The 25160-nt window shown below is 33.2% G+C and overlaps 2 long non-coding RNA genes across 2 annotated transcripts in view; one reads left to right on the forward strand and one right to left on the reverse strand.

Moving 5' to 3' along the window:
- Positions 1–25160, reverse strand: part of LOC111417541 (uncharacterized) — a 333066-nt gene that overhangs the window by 258221 nt on the left and 49685 nt on the right. The window lies entirely within an intron of this gene.
- On the forward strand, positions 9119–10691 carry LOC139430072 (uncharacterized). Its single transcript, XR_011640636.1, has 3 exons — positions 9119–9348; positions 9989–10201; positions 10254–10691. It is a non-coding gene; the product is annotated as an uncharacterized lncRNA (long non-coding RNA).

Consider the following 25160-nt stretch of genomic DNA (forward strand, 5'->3'; position numbering starts at 1 on the left):
TTAAATTTAAATCAATAATGTTTCGGAACGTTCCAAAATGGCGCATGACGACCTCCCAAAAACCGTTCCAAAGACTGACTTTACCCCGGGGGTTGAAACTTTGAAAACGACAGCCCCCGGCAACCGAATATATGCAAATATAGTATAAATCTTGGTGACACTTTCGCCCTACACGGTCTACGATATAGTGGTCGTTTTATTAAGGGGCCCTTAATCAAGGTCACGTGATAGTCACGTGACATCCTACGTACTTACACCCACTTCACGATTTTTACGCGTGTTACTTTTCGTTCCCACATCTCTCTGTCACAAATAACTGTTACTATTGCAAGGGGTTTATACATAATATATATATATAGAGAGAGAGAATTTTATTTATATTTTTCATTTAATTTTAAAAATATAAGTATTCAAAAAACCATATCACAACGTCCCCTTCTTGGATATTAGACTCCGATAATTATTTTTCAAGTGGTTTCTCCCCTAAATAACCAACACAACTCGGTGTGGTGGAGAGAGATCATTTGGATCTGACGTATGGTACCCCGAAATCCCCGTTTCTCCTCCCATCCGATAGAACAATTAATTAGTCGATAAAAATCCCACCCCCTTATCCACACACTCGCTCTTAAGGCCACGTTAATAGAATTTCGGTGGATGTTTCGCCAACACGGCCGAAGGATAGCATACCCCGAGGGTGTCCCTGGCCACGCGTTTCGACGCCGTTGCGTTTCTCGTTTTGGGAGGAGGGGGAAAAAATTGCGCGTTATAATCGGTCTAACACGATACGAAGCCACCGTCACCGGCGGCCGTTCCAACAACGGCGTTCGCCGCCACCCCCCAGCATCATCGGCCGTGGGATTAAAAGGAATGAACTTTCCCTGATGTTCGGGGATCGGGCTCCACGCGTCATTACGTATTGGAGTTTCCGCGAGGAGGGATCCGTTCAAGATTACCGTTAATTGTGGATATCGGGGCGAGTTCAATGCTTCGTTAGGTTCTGTTTCCGAATCATCCGTCAAAACTCCCCGTGACAGGCGTTTAGTTTCGATCAATGATTACTCTTTATCGTCATTTTGATAGGATGTATGAAACACTTTTATCTTTATGATTTTACTCCATCGTATTCTACTAAACATTCACGAAAATTTATTTATCATAGAAAATTTATTAGCATATGAACATCGGCGGAAAAGGGGTAATGGTGCCAGCGTATAGTTAATAAAGAAGGAGGAATTAATGAAAATTATGTCTCAATTAACAGTTGGGGATGATTTACAGAATGAGGCTTTGCGCATTTTTTTCCATACAGCATTTTAAAGGGAGAGAGTTGCTCTTTGCAACGTTAAGTATATAGAGAAGAAATTGTGGCTTAGAATGGCTAAGACTGGAAATTGAAGAAAGGGTTTAATAGATGGACAATTGGATTTTAGGGGAGGAAGATAGACGATAGATAGCATAAACATATGTATCGAAACATCTACTAAATAGGGTATTAGACAAGAAACTTCCCCCTTCGTTATCATTGTAAGCCTATTTATTGATCTAAAAGCTGCTTTTGATAGAAAGGACTGAATAAGTATATTAAGAGACGATTTCAAAGATAAGATAAGCGGCTGTCCTTTCTAGTCTAGAATTCAGCGTATTACTAATTTTATGTAAATACTTGATAATCTTATTTTGCAGTCATCATTAAGTAATTTATAACATTTTGAGAAAGTTGCTTTAACTCTAAAGTATTAGATTTTAGCCAAGTCATCCTTTTGTTAGGCATTTTTTGATTTCATGCAAAATAACTTTCAAAGTGATCCGAATTCCGGACTTAAATGTATTAGGTTATAACTGGATTACACAACATTCTGTTTGATTTTAACAAAACTTGGCAAATTTGGTACTAAAACGTATTAGATCTTTGCAACATTTCTGCTAGGTACACTATCAAATCAGTAAATATGTTCTACTCATTGTAAGTCTTAGACCTATATAGCATGATTTCGGGCCTCCATTTATATCTGAAATGTTAGCAATGTAACTCCATAATAAGTCAGAGTAATTCTAAATATTTCTTTTTTAAATTTAACTAATGCAATTTCACGCATTTTCTTTCAGACTAGAATTACAAACATTATCTTGGGGTGATTATTTTGGTAAGGTTAATTCCAGATATCCTCTTACAGTTTACAGTATTGCCAGTGCAATTCCAAACATTATTTTGCTGTTTAGAGGTTGGCCAATAGAATTCCAAAAATTTCTTGCAGTTTAGAGTTTGGCCAACGTCATTGCAAACATTTTCTAACAGTTTAAAGTTTGAGTAGTATAATTCCAAATATTTTCTTACAGTTTGCAGTATTGCCAGTGTAATTTGAAACATTTTCTTGGTGTTTATAGCTTGGTCAATATAATTCCAGATATTTTCTTGTCGATTAGAATTTGGTCAATGTAGTCCTAAATATTTTCCACTGCAATTTCAGATATTCCCTTGCAGTTTAGAGTTTGGCCAGTCTCCTTCCTGCAGTCTAAACTCTTGCCAAATAATTCTACAATTTTTATCTTGAAATCTGGGTATTGTAATTCAAAACGTCTTTTCGTACTCCAAAACCTGTAATCAATTTAATAGAATAGTGTGGTAGTATTTTTCGTACTATGTTAGCTTTCGAAAATTAGTACTGGGAGTGATCGGCAAGGCGCTTAACAAGACGCGTTTTCTTTATAAACGTTAAGCTTTTGGTTTTACGTTGAGTTTTCCATCCAATCCAGGAGTGCCAACACAATGTTGACAAGGCAAAGAAGGGAACTGTAAAACCTAACGGTTGAAGAGGAAGAAGGAAAGATGCAAACAGATTTAGTATGAGAATGAGAATATGAGAATTTAGTATGACTGATTCGCATTCCCTTACCCTTGCCAGTGCAATTTCAAACATTTTTTTGCTGTTTAGAGCTTGTCCAATATAATTCTGAATATTTTCTTGCAGTTTAGAGTTTAGCCAACATTATTTCAAACATTTTCTTACCGAATTAACGTTTGACCAGTATAATACAATACTGTACAGTTTACAGTATTGCCAATGTAATTGGAAACATTTTCTTAGTGTTTATAGCTTGGTCATTATAATTCCAGGTATTTTCTTGCTGTTTAGTATTTGACCAATGTAATTCCAAACATATATTCGTGTAGTTTAGAGTTTAGCCAGTCTTTAACTGTCTAATTTTCCTAAGTGTTAAATCTAAATTCGAGCGCCTATCCTGATTATCTCTTAAGTTCATCTAATTCTTCAACCATAATATTGCCTTTCCTCACACCTGCGAATACTAACGTAAGCAAGAGAGTAGTTATTTTAAAATTCAAACGTTTATTAACCTTCGGTGAAACGACGTTTAATTCGCAATATGAAGAGTCGAAAACACCTGAGTTTGTATTTATTCTTAACTTACACTATCAATACTTAATATTAACTTATTTTACCACTACATTCTAAACAATTTCTTGTAGTTTAGAGTTTTGCCACTGTAATTTCAAACATTCTCTTGCAGTTTAGAGTTTGGCCAGTCTCTTTCCTGAAGTCTAAACTCTGACCAGGTAATTCTAGATATATTTCTGCTTGAAATCTGGGTATTGTAATTCAAGACGTGTTTTCGGAGTCTAAAACCTGTAATCAATTTAACATGACTTTTGTATTCCCGTATATTTGAGTGTAAGTTAATATTTCGTTGTAGAGTTTGCTAAGTGTAATTCCAAACTTTTTCCTGTAGTTGAGATTCTAGATAGCGTCATTCCAGACGTTTTCCTGCTGTTTAAGATTTTATCAGTGTAACTTCAGACATTTTATTGCAATTTACGGTTTGGCCAGTTCAAGAAAGGTTTTTAACTAAATAATTAAATGAGTTTTATACTTCAGTTTGAATCCCATCTTACTCTCTCTCCTTGTTGAATCCATCTTGTTATACATATAGGGAATGCACTATCAAAAAGATCTCTAATATGATTCAAGAAATGATATAAAAGTGTTATTGTTGTACGCACGCGTAGGCTTGTTTATAATACTATGATAATAATCGAGGATTTGGTGAGGTAACACCTTGCCAGATAACATTTTTTGTTATCTACTTATTTATGACAATTTAGGAAAGGAATTATAGAGCAAGATGTCGGCAGCAAGAAAACTTTAAAGAATGTGATTTATCACTACAATTATTACTATAAGAATGATATTACGCATGCATTTTAGCCCTTAGATAGTAACAAGACTTTGGTGCAAGACTCACAATACACCATATCTAATTCCTGACTACAAGGAATGTTTGAAATTTGTTGACAACAAATTTTTTGTCTTTTTCCACCAAATTTCGTCGAAAACTAAATTCAACATTGAAAACTTTTGATCTTTTCTCAAAGACTCAGTTTCTCTTTGATGATTTGTTTATATTGAAATGCACAAGCATTTTTTGGCAACGATTTCCAGAACGAATACTTTTTCATCATATTGTTTAAATTATTAATTTAAGATATAAGTCACTTTTAATGAATGTTTAGTAAATTTTCCAAAACGTTCGACTATAATAGAGGAATTTTGCAGAAGTGCATGAAGTGCGAGTACTTTTCAAGGGGGTCGAAAAGAGAGAGAGAGAGGACGAGGTCCACTTTTACGGGAGATGCAGTTCAGCGTCCGAAGGGAAAACCACTCATCAAATATTCAAGCAATTACATTCAAATTTAAGGTAGTAAAGAGCAGCGCGGTTTTGATATTTTGAAAGCCCTCAGCGATGCATTCGTCCATGCCCGCACACCTCAATACCTGCACAAGTCTGTGTATTTCTCCAACAGCGCCTTTGATCAATCCGTTTTGCAGTCTGTTTTTTGGACCACTCTTCATATCCACCCATTACCCTTTACTCTTGAAAATAACTTTAAAAAAATGTTAATATCCATATGAGTCCAGAATGTTTGAAGAACTTTTTATTTATTTTCGGCCAAGTTTTCCCGAAACGATAACTCCACAATCGAGTCATTCTCAACCCACCCCATTCAAATGAATTTAACGCGCGCAATTTCTGGCTGGAAAGGCATTACCATTCGGTCGATTATTACGACCTCGCCGTGCGCGCCGCCGTTTATGCCTTATGGCTTTTCCAGCTCGCACATTAAATCCCTAATAACTTCCTTCTCGGAGCCACACTCACACACGTACATACTTTCACATACTAACACATACTCTTGTAACATCGAAACGCAACGCACACGCGCGATGTAGTTCCAAGACGACGTTCGACCAGATGGTTTATTTGCAATAAGAAATCACGCGAACGAGCGCGTTGTCTTTATACGCTAGGACGATTTATCGTCGCTAATTTGTTACAGTCGTCGTAAATCATATTTTGCACATTTGAAATTGTGAAAAGACCGTTTGGAAACCGGTCGCTACGACGACGACAACTTTTTTTTTGGGTTCTTTTCAAACGGGCGATCGCGTTCCATGCGAACTTAAAAGAACAGGATGAACAGGTCTCGGCCAGACTTGGTATTAGTTTCAGAATGTTCTGTTACCTACTGTAAAGGTTTGTGTAAACAAACATAAATCAACCTGGTTTTTTTTTAACGGAAATTGTCTGGATCAAGTTTTAAATTGAATCATGTTGTATCATAATTAAACCGATGCGAAATTAGCCCCCAATTAGATAGGATTTTACATGTATAGTATTTTGATTATAACATGAAAACCAGTGAACCGATTTCGATAAATAATGTCTCATTCGAAAGCTTAATCTTTGGCCAATACGAAAGTGGAAATGCCCGTGAAAATTTGAAAACTCTTTCGAATTTCGCTAAAACGTCAAAATAATGCGAAGATACACGAAAATAACACAAAATTGACCTTCTTTAAGTGGTGATAACTCGTAAACGATGTACCCGATGATCAAAATCTATACGTCACTCGATTCGTCATAGTGTCTTCTATCGAAATCACAAAATGCTTGATTTCAATTCTCTCCCGCTAAGTTTATACAGCCCTCGGAATGACACCATCTTCGGCTCGTTGTTTATGCACGTGTGAACGCTCGTGCTATTAATTAATTTTTAATTTAAACTAAATCTATAGTCGATTTAGTTAGAGAACAGTTTGACGGATTTTAATGTTTTATATCTCAATCGAAAGTTTGTGTCTGGCTAAATGCTGTTGTCGAAATGCCCGATTCGAAATATTTAAGGATTTTGATTAAAACACAACAAACGAATTAATTAAACACATCAATTATCTCCGTAACTAATTGACCAATTTTAGTCATCAAAATCTCGGTCGAAAGTATGATCTGCAATGAATGCGAAGGTGGAAATGCCCGATTTCAAAATTTAGTTACAATCGTTACATAGACTGTGTGTCTATTAACTGTGTACAAGAGCGTCGCCAGATAGGAGCAAAGATAGATTCGAAAAAAGAAATTGAATAGAATATAAGATACAAATAGATTCTAAAAATCTATTTGAAATGTTTATAATCTGTTATCGCATTTAAATAGAGAGCATGAGAGTTAAATAAAAATTTGTTATTAAAAGACTTCAAACCACTTAAATATTATAATTAGGATAATTATTAGTTAGTTTGACGTTATTTTGGAACTTAATAACACATATTATTGATGAAAATCCCTTTCGTAGTTACAAAGTTTTAACATCAAAAGTTCATAACGTAGGGTGTATGACGTAAGATGGGTTTATGAGAAAGTTGAACTTGTTCATTCATAAGTAGATAGTTATTATTATCTTTATAATTTGTTACACGACTGAAAAAGCTCAACTCCTCCATAATTTATATTATGTTCAGTCTTTATGTGGTGCTAAAAAATATTGGAATTTTCTTTAGTTTTATGTTTCTAGTTTTCAGCCTCCTCCACATTTGTCCGATAGCAACAAACTTGTATCCGTAATTTTTTATCTACTTTCTTAGCTGATATCTTTCTTATTATTAGAGATAATTCGAAATAATAATTAGAGATTCTTTCTCTATCTAAAACCGGTCTTTGTCTGTCGATAAGTTAATACTAAGATCAATCTGTACTTAAACTACAAAGCGGTGGCTCTGTACTTAGATTAAATGGCTTAAAATTACCAAACTTCAAGCCTTTGTGCAATTGTTATCAAATCGATTTTTAAAAAACTATTATCACACTCGGAATGAGCGCTCTTTAAATTCATTATATCTTAACCCGGGTTTTCGTTGGTAAATGGGTCTATCGGCGTCATGCTTAAATCGCCCTTAATATACATCCCTACACGCAAAAACGTTTAATTACTATTCCTTTAAACAAGTTTCTTATTTGATATTGGGAAAACTATAGAAGTATAGATCTATCTTATCTACAATTTGCTGCTCTTTCTAATGGTGTATAACACGCGGCTATCGCTGCTTGGTTATAGAGTTTTTTCCTGGTGATATAAGAAAGTTATTGATCCCAACAATGTTTAAAAGTAACTAAAACGTGTGAATTTGGTTATTTTTTTGACCAAAAACGTCCTTGTGTAAGTCTATAACTTCATGATATACTTCTATAGTTTTCCTCATATCAAATATGTAAGAAAGTTGTTTAGAGGTAGAGCAATTAAACGTTTCTGTATATAGAGATGTATATTAAAGGTGATTTAACCATGATGCTAATTGATATTGACCAACAAAAACCCGGATTAAGATATTTGAAGGAGCGTTCTTTCTGATTGTGAACACAGTTTTTTAAAATTCGGTTTGATAACAATTGCACAAGGGCTTGAAGTTTGGTAATATTAAGCTATTTTACGTACAGAGCGGTGTTCTTCATCTTTTATTGATTTTAATATTAACATATCGGCAAACGAGGACCGACGATTTCATAAAGAAAGAATCAAGCTTTCATATGGTGCATTTAGTGTTCTGCTATATCTAATAATAAGAAAGATATCAGCTAATAAAATAGATAGGAAATTGCGGATAAAAATTTGTTGTTGGAAGGTTTGTTGCTATCGTCACATCGTCAATCGGGCATTTCCACTTTCGTATTGGCCAAGGATTAAGCTTTCGAATGAGACATTGTTTATCGAAATCGGTTCACTGGTTCTCATGTTATAATTAAAATACTATACATGTAAAATTCTGTTTAATTGGGGACTAACTTCACATAGGTGTCATTATGAATAATTATGTTGTAATCTCAACAAGTTTAGTGAAAATTACTTTTTATTTAGTGCGTGGGTATAATTGAGGTTAGGATTTAATACGAGAAAATACATGGTTAACATTGCTTGTGTTGTCAGTTGTAATTGTCATTTGGTTAAATACACAGTTTGTTGCTATCGTCACACGGGCTATTTATTTATTTTTATTTTGTAACCATGTCTTTTTTAATAACTATTTTAATTTAACTAAACTACTATTAAATAAGCTACTATACTTATTTATCATTTATATTTACAACATAAAGATTGCAAAGAGCTTTCAGTCATTTGACAGATCAATTGATACACAATCCATTAACACAAAGTCTATTAATACACATTTGATAGAAACAATTCTATCTAACGCCATTTAATTGTCGTTCTGCATCGATAGCCTAAGAAACAAGGTTTTCATCCGAAAAAATGTTGTGTAATCTCAACAAGTTTAGTGAAAATAACTTTTTATTTTGTGCGTGGGTATAAATTAAACAATTTCAGGTTAGAATTTAATACGAAAATGCAATTTTAACATTGCTTTTAACTTCCAAAAAGAAACGTCAAATCGCAACTTTAAAGTGATTTTTCGGTAAGTACTACACTTTTCCGCACTTTTTTTTTATCATTAACACATCTTTTGAGTCATTTCCTACCGATTAAAAAAAAATTCATCGATTTTTAAGAGGGACAGCTAATCTTAATATATGCCGAACCGATTTCGATGAACAATGTCTCATTCGAAAGCTTAATCTTTGGCCAACACGAAAATGGAAACGCCAAAATAATGCGAAGGTACACGAAAATAACATAAAAATGACCTTTTTTAATTGGTGATAACTCGTAAACTTTAAATACCAAGTGCATTTTTATTTAATTCTACAACCAACAACTACTATAATAATAGATACTTGCTTTTGATCTAAATTTAGTGTAGGGTTGGTGTACCAATTATAGCCATTGTTCCAGTTACAGCCACTTTCCAGGTTTTTCCGTTATACCTAAGACATGTGCTTTAACTGCCTTCGCTTAAGGTTTAAAATCGTTAATCAAACAATCTAGCCTGACGTCACACAAGCGCATAGCAACAGAGAGTCTAACCTAAAAATTTATGTAGTTGTTGCCAGTCCGGTCGTGTTTTCAATAAATTCTTGTCGGTTTGCTTAAAAACACAGGTAAGTAACAAATTGTATAATTAATGTCTGGTAATATTGGCACTATGTAAATGTTTGTCTGTACATTTATGTCTTGTTTGTGCTTATAAAGATACTTTTATTTAGTGATTTTTGTTCACGAGTTTCTATAAATTAAATGTGGTTATAAATAGAACACATATAATAGTATATTATTCAACAAGCGTATAATGGCGGCTGTTACCCACGAAGAAGAAGTTGTAATCTGAGTGGGTAACATCCATTATACGCAAGTTGAATACTATACTTTATCTACAACTATTTAATTTTGAAAAAAAATCAAAAAAAAGGAAAAAAATAAACTTGATAGACATTTCAGACATAACCTCAATATAAGAAAGCTGCCATTTCTGTTAATATTTTATTTTTTGATTAGTAGGCCGTGTCAGAACTGTGGAATAATGGCTTCATTATTCAACACTTTGTCAGTCATGAATCAAAAATGCCATGAGCCAAAAATCAATTGTATAACGAATAGATAATTCAATAGTTGTAGATAAAATATTTTTCCATGTATAGTCACTTAGATGGCTATATTTAGACAAACGTTGTGCCAATTTTAGCCAGGATATGGCTATATTTAGACCATTGATGTATCAATTATAGCCAAGTTAGTTTTTAGCTTTGGTATTTTGTTGAGAATGGCACCATCAAAAAAGAAAAAGAAAACAAAGGAAAAAGAACTTGCACGCGCACTTCAAGCAGTAGAACAAGATGGAATGGCTGTGGCAAAGACCAGGTTCTAGGCACTGCAATTTTTGCAGTGCCTAGAACAATTTTGCGTGATAAGTTAAGTGGTAAAATTTCAGCAAAGATGGAAAAAAGTGTTTTCTAGGTAGGAATAATAGATAACCACTGATTAAAAATTAAAAACAACATTGTTTCAGTAAAGAAACTACAAGTTTACTTGGACAGCAGTGTTTATAGCCAATCAATGTCAAATAGTAGCCCATGTTTTGGCAGTTTGATTCCTATATTATTTCTAGGGAAGGATATTGAAGATCAACTTGAACAGTGGATATTGACAAACGCGAGCCATGGATTTCCAGTGAACAAGGAAGGACTAATGTATTCTGTTCAGCAAATATTGGAAAAGAACCGTCTAGACACTCCTTTCACAAACAATAAACCAGGAAGGAAATGGTTCGAATCCTTTTTGAAACGTTATCCTCGAATAAGCCAAAAACGTTCGGAATATATTAACAAAGCTCGCGCCGCTGTTAGCGAAGAAAAAATTAGAGCTTGGTTTGCCGAAGTTCAAGAGGTTCAATTGAAGACAGTAAAGTTTTTAGTCACGCAGAAAGAGTCTGGATATACATATGTGTATTATATACATCTATCTGAATATACATATATTATAATTATTAATCGTTGCACTTCTTTTTCAAATCATTACATATTTATATCGGTAATTCTATAGAAACTATCATTTTTGCTGTTACCGGTAACAATTTCGACAAAAAATTACTTTCTACAAATATCGTATTGTTTCTAGAAAAGTATAGACCAGCTATATTGAGTTCTTAAAGAGTTAATGAAATCATACTTATTATTATTAAATTATAGTAAAAAATCATGTCAAAATATCATTCCTCTGGCATGTTATAACTGGAGACGTCTAACATTATGTACATATTAGACAAAAATCTATTAACATTCTTCATTTGTAATTTTACATTTTGATTAAGCAAACCTGAACTTTCAGTAAAACTAGTATAAAAATATGTTTCACTTTAAAACTCCCCTCAACAAGATGATAGAAACTATGTTACCACCTTTAGCGGTCATTCCTCTGGCTCGCAAGAAGTACGTAAATAATATGATGGTAGATGGCGATATGTCTTCGCACGCAACCAGATATGGTTTTCCTAACCTAGTTCTTGCAGAGTGTCAGTAAGCAAATGTTGTCGAACTAAAACAATACGTGTTCTTTTTGACATTTTGTTCTCAAATTGTTAATATCACACACAGATTGACCATTCCTCTGATAAGTGTATTTACTTTATTTATATTTTTGTTGCATCCATTCCCTCATTTAAATACGAAATAATGAGTTTCCTTTCCGTGGACCAATTTGTAGGTTAGGATGCATCCACTTTCCTAAACTAAAAACTAATAAACGAAGAAGTCGTCATTCCTCTGGCACCATTCCTCTGGATTACTGAGATCCAGAGGACTGATGACAGGCACAGAGGAATGACCAGTTCTAGAGATGCGATAAATGTATTTCTATGCAAATATCATTCCGTGAATACAACCCTAGGGAACGCAGTTACTACTTCAAATGGATGGCAGAAAAATGCACGTATGTTGACAAGACATCACAAAAAGAAAAGCAGGTTAGAAAGACATCAAAGAAGAAAGTTGTATGCCAGGTTTCTGATATTATAGCTGATTTTAAACAAAGTATTATACCATTTCTGAAGCACAAAGGCAGATCCTTACATCAGTACAAATAACTCAAAGAACTTAAAGAGAATCTTCGAATTACCGGGGCGGTTATTCACATGGATTTTAGTGAAAACTACAACATGAAATATGCAGAAGAGATACAAGCATTCCACTTCGGAGGATCAAGAAAACAGATATCTCTACATACTGTTGTTGTATATACCAAACAAGATGAGGTACAGCAACAATGCTTTTGCACTTTATCAGAATCGCTTCTACATAATGTCCCGGCCATTTGGGCGCATTTAGACCCAATAATAAAGTGCATAACAAACTCTTACCCAACAGTTGATACGCTTCACTTTATTAGTGACTCACCGTCGACTCAATACCGTAATAAAACCATGTTTTATTTCCTAGCAATCGAGTTGCCAAAATTGCACCCAAAAGTAAAAAATTTTACTTGGAACTATTTAGAAGCTGGTCACGGAAAGGGGGCACCTGACGGGATAGGAGGAGTTACTAAAAGGACGTTAGATAGATTGGTTGGTCAAGGAGCAGATATGGTCAAAATAAAAGCTATGTTGAATAACCTGTGCCAAAACATTCAGAACATAACTTACTATCAGATTGATGCAGACAAAATTGATGAAATGTCCCAAAAACTTAAGAATGTTTTGCTACAAACCTTTAGAGGAACAATGAAAGTACACCAAATAAAAAAAGAAGATTATGAAAGTAGCATCAGATTAAACTTTTATGAACTTAGCACTTTCATAAACGGCAATAAAAAATACTTCATTGGTTCCCTTGAATTCAACAAAATTGGGCTTAATGATGAATTATCTTCTAGTGACACGTCTAGTGATGATGAGGACACTCCTTTAAGCAGATATATCAGCGGTTCCATAAAAGTTCAAAACAAGCTACAGTTTGAAGACGTTTATTCTGACGAAGATGAAGAAGCTGCTTGTTCAAGTGTAAAACGTTAACGTTTTTTCGTTATTGCATTGAATATTCTTTTGTTTTAAGCAAGTTTGTATTTTAGTTTTCCCTATTCACTGTTTTGGTTTTAACATGCATATTATGCCTAATATTGTATTATTTTGCCGTATCAAATTAAAAAATCATTCCTCTGCTTATCTCGTCATTCCTCTGCATATCGTTTTTACAAAAACAAGTCAATTCTGGCTAGAAAATAATTGAACTGTTTGATCTTGAACGTTGCAAGGTTCATTTTGAACAAAAGTTCGTGTTTGTGTATTAAAAAACAAAATTTGGAACAAAAAAACTATTTTCAAATTACCATGTGTAAAATGATAGTTTCTGTATAATCACCCATAGTAGTTTTCGATCAATTAAATTCCCAATTTATCAATAATTTCAGTTTAGATTAAGTCTGGTGGCTAAATATAATGCATACACCAGGCTATAAATGGTGATCAAGTGGCTATAATAGGAAAAACGGTAGTTTTTCCTTTTTATGTTTTTTGTTGAATTTACGTTTTATTTTCTTAATACTTTTCCACCAATGATCGCAAAAAAACTATATTATCTATCATTAAGAATCATAGCACGTAACGACAATTTAATTCTTTGCAAAATACAAGGCATGGAATTCAAAACAATGCTTAAACTGGCTATAAGTGGTACGCCGACCCTACTTAATATTTTAATAATTTCATTTCTAAAGCAAAATTATTTGTATTAAACGGTTTTGCTTTTTTTGTTAAGTACTTTGATACACTTACAATTGAATAGTGCAATGATTCAATAAGAACAGTAAATTCATTTGGATAAAAACTATATCCCTTTTTCCTTTGGTGTCACGTAAAAATTCTTAATCGTAAAGAATTATTTGTCTGAGTTAGGGACTAACTTCGCATATGTATTTTTTCAACGTAAATTGTCTGGATCATGTTTTAAATTGAATCATGTTGTATCATAATTATGTTTGAATGTAGTGGTTTTCGTTGTGTTTATGCATACATGGATCCTAAATCAGGATAAAGCGGTCGAGCGTAATATATACGAGGAATACAAAGTCCTGCGCGTAGGCACCGAGATGTCCGATAATTTTAACTTATGTAAACCATTATGTTCGGGTAAACTAGAAAATACAACCGTCGGGTTCCCGGCCACGCCAGTCCCGCGATAACACTCTTATCGCTAACCCGCTTCAGCTCAGGAAAACTTATAGAGGTCACAGCTCTTGGGGTCACGACAAAAATAGAAAAAAGCTTAGAAAATTTTTGTTACTCTATTTATGAAAGTAAATTGTATGATTAATAAGCAACTATCAATTTTATTAGTGAAAGTTAAACAAAATTTATAACGTAACCCAGAGGCAAATGGCAAACATGACGGGAGAATGATTTACTTCTTTTAAATAGAGTAGCCAAATGAATTATGTATCGCAATTAGCGGTGCGGTCGACGTCGGGATCGCTATTTCATTTTCCGAGTAAATAATCGCGTCCGAACACAACGCGTTCGACAACGGCAGCTCACGTCGTTTTTTTCCCCCTAGGCACGGGAATTTTTTCTCCCTGTTTTAGGGAAAATTCAATGCGAACCCGAGTTTGTAAAACACTGACCGGTTCCCTCGACCCCCAATGTTATAAATTTATCATACATCTCATTCCAGTACATGAACCACAACTTCAACTCGGACAAAATTCCCTATGGGTGCGTTAACTCGATGATGTGGAAATTATTTTTTTTTTCTAAAAAATCTTTAAAAAATGAAACGGGTCAAAATAGAATAAAAATAAACGAGTTAAAAAGTAAAGCAAAATGGTGGTAAGGAGAAGGACAAAAAGGTTTACATTACAAGACAACTTTAAAAAAAAGTTTTAACGCATTTTTAAATCGCCGTAAACGAGCCTCCATTTGCGTCCTCCCGCCCGTTTATTTGCGAGCACTTAACTCCAGATAGAATTTAAACTAACATTAAGATATTTTTAACGGCGGTTATAAAGGAGAAAGGCCGACGGCCTTATGAAACGGGCAGTAATCTTCGCTCGTTTACGTTCCTTTTTTATGTTTATCTCGCCTCTTTTCAGTAGCACCCTGTTTACGCTTCTGTTTTCTTTAATTTTCTTTTTTTCTATTATTGTGATTTAAAAATTTCTAATACAGAAGGGATTGTATAATAGCCGTGCGTCTGCACGATGCACTGTTAAAGTCGAAACTTTCTAGTATGGAACGGATAGTGATTTTGCGAAAAGCCGGATAAAGGATATTCGGTATCCCCTTCGGCCGTATATCCGGTTATCCGGCATATCTATCTTCTATTTTTGAAGTGATCAACTCTAAAAAGAGGATACCTTAATTAACAATTGGCGATATTTCCACAAGGATCCTTCAAGAAATTAATTTTATAGCGAATTTTGAAAATTATCCACGAAATTTGCAACATCGAAAAGTGATCAAAACTTCAAATATTGTTTTCTCAAAAACTAAAAGTTATTTTTCAAAACAGGTTGGTTCATTGGAAAGAGGACACTTTTATTAACATTTTGGAAAATTTTCGTATGCATATTCCAAGAAATCGATTTTATACGATTTATTAAAATTTAATCGACAAAAATTGCAAAATTCGAAAAAAATTTCAATCATTTAAAAAATTTATTTCTCAAAAATTGAAAGTGATTTTTCAAAACGGCTTGTTGCATTAAAAAGAGGATACTTTAATTAATAATTGGTGATATTTCCACAAGGATCCTTCAAGAAATTAATTTTATGGCGAATTTTGAAAATTATCGATGAAACTTGCAACATCGAAAATTTTATCAAAACTTCAAATATTGTTTTCTCAAAAACTAAAAGTTATTTTTCAAAACGGGTTGGTTTATTGGAAAGAGGACACTCTTATTAACATTTTGGAAAATTTTCATACTCATATTCCAAGAAATGGATTTTATACGAATTATTAAAACTTAATGGGCGAAAATTGCAAAATTCGAAAAAATTGTCGATCATTTCAAAAATTTTTTTCTCAAGAACTAAAAGCGATTTTTCAAAACGGCTGGTTGCATTAAAAAGAGGATACTTTAATTAATAATTGGTGATATTTCCACAAGGATCCTTCAAGAAATTAATTTTATGGCGAATTTTGAAAATTATCGATGAAAATTGCAACATCGAAAATTTTATCAAAACTTCAAATATTGTTTTCCCAAAAACTAAAAGTTATTTTTCAAAACGGGTTGGTTCATTGGAAAGAGGACACTCTTATTAATACTTTGGCAAATTTTCATACTCATATTCCAAGAAATGGATTTTATACGAATTTTTAAAACTTAATCGGCGAAAATTGCAAAATTCGAAAAAATTTTCGATCAATTCAAAAATTTATTTCTCAAAAACTAAAAGCGATTTTTCAAAACGGCTGGTTGCATTAACATGAGGATACTTTAATTAATAATTGGTGATATTTCCACAAGGATGCTTCAAGAAATTAATTTTATAGCGAATTTTGAAAATTATCGATGAAAATTGCAACATCGAAAATTTTATCAAAACTTCAAATATTGTTTTCCCAAAAACTAAAAGTTATTTTTCAAAACGGGTTGGTTCATTGGAAAGAGGACACTCTTATTAATACTTTGGCAAATTTTCATACTCATATTTCAAAAAATGGATTTTATACGAATTTTTAAAACTTAATCGGCGAAAATTGCAAACTTCGAAAAAATTTTCGATCAATTCAAAAATGTATTTCTCCAAAACTAAAAGCGATTTTTCAAAACGGCTGGTTGCATTAAAAAGAGGATACTTTAATTAATAATTGTTGATATTTCCACAAGGATCCTTCAAGAAATTAATTTTATAGCGAATTTTGAAAATTATCCATGAAATTTGCAACATCGAAAATTGATCAAAACTTCAAATATTGTTTTCTCAAAAACTAAAAGTTATTTTTCAAGACGGGTTTGTTTATTGGAAAGAGGACACTCTTATTAACACTTTGGGAAATTTTCATACTCATATTTCAAAAAATGGATTTTATACGAATTTTTAAAACTTAATCGGCGAAAATTGCAAAATTCGAAAAAATTTTCGATCAATTCAAAAATTTATTTCTCAAAAACTAAAAGCGATTTTTCAAAACGGCTGGTTGCATTAAAAAGAGGATACTTTAATTAATAATTGGTGATATTTCCACAAGGATCCTTCAAGAAATTAATTTTATAGCGAATTTTGAAAATTATCGATGAAAATTGCAACATCGAAAATTTTATCAAAACTTCAAATATTATTTTCTCAAAAACTAAAAGTTATTTTTCAAGACTTATTTGTTCATTGGAAAGAAGACACTCTTCTTAACACTTTCGGAAATTTTCATACTCATATTCCAAGAAATGGATTTTATACGAATTTTTAAAACTTAATCGGCGAAAATTGCAAAATTCGAAAAAATTTTCGATCAATTCAAAAATTTATTTCTCAAAAACTAAAAGCGATTTTTCAAAACGGCTGGTTGCATTAAAAAAAGGATACTTTAATTAATAATTGGTGATATTTCCACAAGTATCCTTAAAAAAATGAATTTTATAGCGAGTTTTGAAAGTTATCGATGAAAATTGCAACATCGAAAATGTTATCAAAACTTCAAATATTGTTTTCTCAAAAACTAAAAGTTATTGTTCAAAACATGTTGGTTCATTGGAAAGAGGACACTCTTATTAATACTTTGGGAAATTTTCATACTCATATTCCAAGAAATGGATTTTATACGAATTTTTCAAACTTAATCTTAACAAAAAAACATTCGACAAACCTGATATAAATAAGGTTGTATTAAATGAAAAAAGTTCTGATGAGGTTGAACTTGATTATTATCTGCAGTGTGCAACACCTAAAAGAGATACTAATTCCTGTGAGTGTGGAGTGCTAAGTAATAGGTTGATATCCGGCCAAAGCCGAATATTTGGTAACTATCCGGTATCCGGCCGGATTTTAAAAAATGGCCGGATAGTTGCCAGATATCCATTCCACCACTACTTTCTAGTTATGCTAGTTCTAGTTTTACTTCAATGAAAAATATACAGCTTACTTTCTAATTTACTGATTCAGTATTTTCAGAAAATGCAATTTTTCTTGGCTTTTTTCTTATACAACCTTATGATATGATATGTTCATCAGATAGAATATATGTCTTCTTTTCTGCTTCTTCCCACAGATGAGAGCTCTTAAATAATGAAGAAAACTTAAATTTTCAATAAAAAGTTTGAGCCAAACTATAATGGTGTCAGACCGCTAAAAGGTAGTTATGGCAATATAATGGCAATAGTAAGAAGTTTTAGTAAGAATTCAAATGAAAACCTCGATTTTCGAAAAGAAGCTCAGAATTTATACAGGGTTCATACAAAAGAATCATCGGGTTTGACGAAGCTATATTTCAGTTAGTATTACATATAAAATAGTAAATGATATGTCTATAGATAGAGAAAATACTCAGTTTTAGCACATCATAAATGTTCTATGTGGGCTACTCGAGTAACAACACAGATGTCGCAACAATAATCAAGTTCAGCCCATACACGCTGCAATGTGTCTCGGTCCATACTGTTAACAGCAACAGTAATGCGTCTTCTGAGTTCACCCAGTATTGTAGGTAGTGGTGGTACGAAAACCTTGTCTTTAATGTACCCCCATAATAAACATCGCACGCTGTAGGATCAGAAAAATTAGAAAGAAGAATCTGAATTGCATGAAAAAGTATGAAATTACACTGAATACATTTCAGATAAAAGGGAATGCAAAACTTATCGTACCACATTGATTTAGCACAGATTTAGACTTCGAATAGAAGACTTGAATTATCACACCCAGATTTAAAACAGCAAAACAAAATTTCTAGAACCTGGTCTATATTTGGACTGCAGGAAATGTTTGGGATTACATTATCTAAAAAGTAGCTTACTAAAAAAACCTGGAATTCATTGGCTAAATGCTGAACTGCAAGGGAATATCCGAATTTATGCTATCCAACCTCTAAACAGCAAGAAAATATCTGAAATTATACTGGTCAAGCTCTAAACTGTAAGAAAATGTTTGGAATTACCAGTCTTTAAATTCTAGCTTACAAAAAAAATGCCTGAAATTGCATTGAATTTTGTGAAGACAAAATCTACTTAGTAATTATCAACTAATACTGCAGTAAGTAACCTAGAGTGTAGTATATAGGAGTGGCTTAAATTCAAAATTACGTACTTTTTGTTACGTTTTGCGGCTGCTAAAAATTGGCAGATGTTGTTCCTGTTTTTGATGATACAACTTGCATGAATGCCCTTTTAACTCAGTATAATGAAGTTACTATGAATGGTACAAAAAGAATTACAAAAGCGACGCTGTTTATGGTTTTTATCTATTTTATGACTATCTTCTGAAGCTAATGCACAATCAGTAGTTTAGTAAACTTAGAAGTAACGAATGTGTTAGGCATAAATCGAAATCATTGAAGCCATCGATGGAAAAAGGAAAAAAGTGAAGTAAACCATGATTGATAATAGAATCTCATTTGTCAGCAAATCCAGAAAGAAGAGAAAAGCTAAGCCAGTAATGTTTAAGATTCCAGAAAGAACAGAAATCCCGAACAAAGCTGGAACGAAACTAGGAAGAAAGCTAAAAACTCGGAGTAGAACTAAAACAAGGCAGAAAGATAAGTTATAATCTATCATTTGACAAAAACGCTGCGAAGACGAAAAAAACGATTCTAAGATAAAATGAAATGAACCCACCTAGAATCAACTTTCTCGCATTTTTGCTGTAAAGATACAGGTTCCACACATTAACAAGAAATCTGGTATCACACTCTCCAAATTACAGATTTCAGATTCTAAGAAACAATCTGGTAGCACGCTGAAATATTAAGCAAAGATATGGTAATACATTGTCTAGACACCAAGATATCTGGTATCACCGTATGCTGATCATAGATTCCAGATTGCAAAGTGAGATTTGGTATTACATTGTGCAACTTACTGGTTCTCTACACCACGAAATCTGATTCAGACACCAAGAAGTACTCTGATATCACACTGTGCAGATTATAATTATATCAATCGTATTTCAAGAAGAAATCTCGCTTAACGCTGTATTGACCGTAGGTCTCAGACTTCTAGAAGAAGTTTAATGTTACATTGTGCAAGTTACAGATTTCAAACACCTAGAAGATATCACATATCGCATATTGCAGGTTCCATACTTCAAGAAAAAATATGATATCACACTGTCTTGATCACAGATTTCTGATTCTAACAAAAAACCTGGTATCATTTTGAGCAGACTGCAGATTCTAGTTTGAAAGAAGTCGTCTAATATCACATTGTTTAGATTACAGATTCAATATGCAAATTACAGATTCCAGGCTTCAACAAGAGGTCTGCTAGTACGTTATGCATATCACTGGTTGCAGACATCAAGAAAAAATCTGGTGTTATACTATGAAAATTGCAGCATAAGTATAAGTAAAATAATTCTGTTATAACACTGGTGAGGACATCACAAATTTCTAACTTAGAAATGAATGACAGTGTGAATATAGGGTACATATTACAAATTTTAGAGTCTATACTAACGATAACACTAAGACTAGCATTAGAACTAACACTAGACTTAGAACTAGAAACATTCGGGTTCAGCCCTTTCGGTTCGGGGAATACCCCGAGTTTATCTATGGACATGGAATAGAGCAACTTGAGGAATAACACGAATTGGATGGTAAATGGTTAAATATACTGATGTATTAAATAGATAATATTAATAGTATGACTAAACAATATTTTGTTCGTTATATAGAGGTTTTAGCATATTTTATGATTATTTCCCTTCCAAAATAAGTTGAAAAGTACTAAGCAATAAACATATGGGGTGGCGTTATAATCTGACCACAATTGTATCCGCAAGGGATGGCCTTCGGTTCCAGGAGCCCATATTAAGTCCGGAGTTGAGCGGCTTAGGCCGGATCGGGGCTGTCATAATCGGATAGGCGGATATCGAAGCCTGGCTCTGATCCTCCACTAATCAACGCACACGCAAACTCCCAACCGTATATAGTGAGAGCCATATGCGCAAATCCTGCTGCCCTTCGAGTACGGTAATGATTAAATACTTCTCCTTTCTTCGGTTCCCTTTAATCGTCGAATTATTAGCCACCGAAACCAAATTTATTAGTAACCGAACGACAACGTGCGCGCGCGCTTTTGCGACGAATATAAATCAAATCTGTGTTTTGACGTCTTCATTATCGCCGGCCGTCGTCATTGTTGGCGGAGTCGTTAATTTGAATTTTAACACATTCCTTGTTGCGCGCGTGGGTGGCGAGCTTTCGATGGAAGCGTGTTAAATGTATTCAAATGCCACGAACCACACACACAACTGGACAACACGCGGCGAATTTGAATACCTCACTGTTAAAGACATCATTTGAGTTGACTTTTCGTGGGTGGTCACCCGCTGTGTTTAACACTTAGAAATTTGAGTAGTCTATTCATATTGTTATTACTTTTTTTTCTTTTAAAATAAGCAACAAATCAAACATTTTAATAAAAAATAACTACAAAAATTTTTTTCAACGTAAATGTCTTTTGAGAAAGCAACGTATTGAAATATTACCTAAGAACATGTGGTAAATCTTAGAGATTTCAAAAAACTAAAATATAGGTTAACAATATTTTGCTAAATTTATTCTCATCTTTATTTAACTTTAATATTCATTTAACACGAAATGCGCCTGATACAACAATAATAGCGGGTTTTGTTGTGATCTTGTAAAAAAGCTCTCCAGCGTTAATTTAGGAATCAATTTGTTGGGATTTACCACATAAATAACAACTTGAAATAGAACCTGGTTGTGTCTCTTCTATACACTCCCTTATTTTCCAAATTTTTTAGTACCGTGCAGAATTGGTTCATCTAAAGTTATTACACCAATACTTTTCTATGTCTATGATGGACAGCGAATAATCTCATCCCATTAACATTGTAGATTTACTCTTAGGTATGTACTTATGTCAGAGAAAAGTCCGGAATATACTACCCAGATTTCAGAAAGCAAGAAAATGTTTGGGACTACCTTGACTAAATATCTGATTTACACTGGACAAGTTTTGAACTGTATAAAAATGTTTGAAATTATAGTGGCTCAATCATAAACTGTGAAATGTAATATAAACATATAATGCATTGACTGCTGTAAACTTTTATAAACGATTTTCATTTATGATTAAACAGATATGCTCATATGATTCACACTTATTAACTCGCTGAAGACCTAGAATAACAACAGCAAACTCTACTTGAAGCTCAGTGGCTAAATCTATCAACCCAGAAATGGAGGACTGACCAATACATATATTATATTAGATTTGATTCTTTCTTAACAGTACTAATTCTTTTTGATTTATATCAATAAACAGAAAATTATCTTTATACCAACATTTACTGATTAACTGTAATGATAATGATAATGTTAATAGTTAGATAGATCAAGATCTCGCATAAAATATTACAGTAAAATATACTAGGTCTGTTCTGTTTTAGGTCTAGTGTTAATTCTACTTTATGTATAAGAAAAATATACAACAATCCAGCGTTGAATAACAATTGAAACTAGAATTGATCTAGACCTAGAACTAGAAATATTTGAGTTGAGCCGTATGTCTGAAGACTACTTTGTGTATTTATTAAAAATACCAGCTTTTAACAATTTCGATTATCATTAATCATCAAAATATGAACTAAAAGAAAAAAAAATTGTCCTACTTGTGAATGAAATCGTATTTATCACTAAACCAAGACATTTAGCATGGTTTCAAGCATGGTGTTGTTGCATCGATTATTGACACCTACTTGAAAAATCTCTCTCTCCAAAGACACAACAATAATCTATGAAAGGCTAAAAACAGAAAAACTTGAGAAACAACAATGATGAGAGCAGCATGAAGGAGAACTCAATAGGAGGTTAATAAATCTAGAAGAGCAAGATGTTGGTTGAGACAGAAGACCATTGGAATCTCAATGATATATGGAATAAGTTCTGGGAAGCATTAATATGGGGAGCAACCAAAATATAAATTATATGAGGAATTAAAATAATTAAGAAGAGCCAAAATCAAAGAACAACCAAAAAAGTTTGCAATAGATTCAGGAAAATAAGAACAACAGCAGATGAGAAAAGAAAGTTGTGAAAAGAAAATACGGAAAACTTGGAAAGAATTTGGAAGGATGTTAAACGAAAGTTATGGGAAAATCTGGAAACTCAAAAGTTATAGAAAATCGGTGTACTCAAACCTGCTGCATTTAAAACATCTATAAATATAAGATTGTTGTATGTTTTTCTAGTTCTAGTGTTACTTCTAATTCTAGTTTTAGTTGTTATTCATTGCTAGAGTGTTATATCCTTTAATTGAACTAAAAGTAGAACTTAGCCATCTTAACAAATTAACACCCCAAAAATCTTTAAAAAAAGTATGTTGGGTTCATTTTTTTATTTAACTACAACAATTGATACCTAAAAATATTGTTTATGTTTTTTTCTATCTTAGTTTTTGTAAAAAAGGCTGATCGCATAAAAAATGTATTGATATAAATAACATTACATTTTAAAGTTTTTGTTCTGAAACATGCCAAAACAATTAACACATAAGGTAACATGACATTTTTGCAAAAAGTAAGTTGTTTTGCACTTTTGCACATTTGGAATTGGCATCGACGTTGATTTGCTCTCGTTTCAATGAAATGTCCGTTCTTATCGAGTCTTAGACTGTTCATAACTTTGGATTTTGAGGAAGATGGAACGCTGAGTGGTCTACCCTTCAAAACACTTCTTCCGTGACCAATTTTTAAGTATATTACTGCAATTTGTCTTCTAAAATCTTTGGTGGAAATTGAATTTTTTCCATCAATTCTTTTGTATAGCAAGAAGGAGTTCATAATAGCCATATATCGACCAAAGAAGAAGGACCCCACCTATATATCGATTGTAATGGTGAATCAGTCTTAGCTAGGCAACTTACACTTTAGAGTTTTGTTATCTACTCCATTTTGCAACTGATCCTACTGGTTTTATGGTATCAAAATTAGTGGCTATACAAACACATTTGTTATCATTCCATTTTACCAGCAATATTTTGTTTTCGCTATCAAATCTATAATCATAGGATCCTCGAATTAACTTTTCTAGGTCTTTGGTTGGTAGAAATGGACATTTTGCTATCAAGATTACGCATTTATGAAACAACCCAATCAGTTTTATCTACTATTTGAGGAGTAGCTATAATTTTTGCTCAAGATGTAGGTTGTTATTTTAATTACTTTCGAATTGTTTTAATCAAAATGTTTTCTTTGTCATTTTCCTATTTACCATTTGTACCACCTTACCATTTGTAAGGTCATATGAAGGTCACAACCAATTTCTTAAAGGGCACTATATAATTCAACGGAGAATATTAATAGTTTGTTAGTTAACTTCCTTTATCACATTATTACTTTAATAGTGCAAATTAAAAGGACCAACCTGTATATATAACTTATTTTTTGTTCTTTTTTTGTTTTTCATCATCACCCTTTCGGTCCCATAATCACTTTTAAAATGTTTCCCTCCCTAATAAAATGTCCAACCAGAACAAGCATTTACTTAATATCATCAAAGAGTCAATTGAGTCACACGTACGAACGAACAAGGATGTAGGGGAAAGGGCCGAGGGCGTTAATTAGAATACCAAATGAAGTGAATTTGCAGTCGTCGACGACAGGTCAATTGACTTATCACGCTGTCTCGTTTTCCTCCGCAATTATATCAGATATGATTTGGTTGATTTTACATTGTTCGCCTTATTATATTCGTCGTGTTTTCCCCGAGGGACTTTCCTCTCACTCTTTTCCACCAGGAAGTTCCATCGCGTTCTATTTGCTACTACCTACTACTGCAAGAAGAAGAAGCTTCAGTTGCCGGGAGCGAGTGTTTGCTTTGAAAGCGGTGTCACCCTCGGGACGCGCAACTTTAAAATGTGTTTGCATAACTTTTTTTTTTTTCGTTGGGGGGAGAATGTGGTTTACAAAACCAAAGCGACGAGATTCGCGGCCACCCCTAATGGATGACATAGCTATAACATGGTTATACTTTAGAAAAGACACTCGTTTGTTCCCAAGGATTTAAGCTTAGATATGTAAGTTTTAGGGGAAATATTTTTTATTATTGTTTAAATTTTTCATTTTAAATTTATTAAGTCAGTTAAATTTTGTTACCCTTCTGTGTTAGACAGGGAAGATGTAGATGTGGCTTGGCTGTTGAAGACAGTATCTCGAAATATATTCGGTAAAAGGGTCCACACAGTTGTAAAAATGGGAACGATTTCAGAAATAATGCCCCATTTTTATCAAACCATCTTACCG

Source organism: Onthophagus taurus, chromosome 6 (genome assembly GCF_036711975.1).
Source record: "Onthophagus taurus isolate NC chromosome 6, IU_Otau_3.0, whole genome shotgun sequence".
Lineage (NCBI taxonomy): Eukaryota > Metazoa > Arthropoda > Insecta > Coleoptera > Scarabaeidae > Onthophagus > Onthophagus taurus.